This window comes from Neurospora crassa, linkage group V (assembly GCF_000182925.2).
Source record: "Neurospora crassa OR74A linkage group V, whole genome shotgun sequence".
Taxonomy (NCBI): Eukaryota; Fungi; Ascomycota; class Sordariomycetes; order Sordariales; family Sordariaceae; genus Neurospora; species Neurospora crassa.
Window position 1 is genome coordinate 186,511 of NC_026505.1, and position 1,264 is coordinate 187,774.

Sequence of the window (1,264 nt, forward strand, 5' to 3'; positions counted from 1 at the left end):
TTATTCAATTCTCCTACGCAATAATTAGGGTATTATATAATCTAATCCTGACTATATACTAACCCTACTTAAATAATATTTATATTAAATTAATTATTATAGATTATAATGGCTTAAAGGTTCAATCTAATATATACAAATATATTTTTAATTATTTAATTAATATTAATAAAATCCTAATTAATATTGAGCTTAGCGGCTATACTATTGTAACCGAAAAATCCAAATAGTATTAACCGGAAATTAAACTTGTAAAATACTTCTATTCAAAAGACAATCGACAACCTTCACCCTACAAAGTATCCAAAATCCTTCAATAGGAGGATTACAAATTTACTAAGTAGAAAGGTAAAGAATTCTAATAATTAAGAGCCTTCCTAGGGATTATTAGGTACTACCAAATTTAAATTAAAGATTTTACTATAATAGCTCAACCTTTATATACTCTACTCAAGAAAAATATAATATAGTAATAGACCGAAAATAAATAATTCGCTTTAAAATACTTATAATACAAAATTCTCTCGGCTCCTTATCTTATACTTATTATTTATAATAATACCCGCTATAATAATATATTCCTTATAGTAAACGTATTACTAATTAATTGGAAAATAATTATTAAATAAATTAAATTAAATAATAAATACTACCCTTATTAATTCGAAAGTAATATTTAATTAAAAGCCGAAAAAAAATATAATACTACTAAATAAGAACTTCGAAGGCTACTTTATACCTTAAAGCAATTTAAATACTATTTATTTAACGTCCGTTTTATTATTAAAATTAATATTTAAATTATAGTATATCAATTAAATAGTATAGCGTTTAATATCCTAATAATAATAATTATATATTAAATTATTTAAATTCGACTATTCAATTTCGAAATAAGATATATCCTAAGAAAAAAGAATATTATAACTAATAGCCTTTCCCGTATACTTCCTTTAATAGTAAATTAGCGGGATAAAGCTAATAAAAAGGATATTAACGACTACGTAGATTAATAGATTTATATAATTAAATTCAATAGAATACTAAATAAAAAGAAGAAAAATTAGGAACCTTTAAAGGGTTATTAAACTTATTATTCTTAAAGAATTATTAAGTACCTCCAAATGCTAGAACTACCTTCCTACTTAATTATTAAATTAAAATAGTAATATTAAAAAACTGAAGCCCTATAATTCTTCTTCTATAAAGGAACTCTATAATTACATCCTACAAATCCTAATTAGCCACTACGCAAATTAATAAA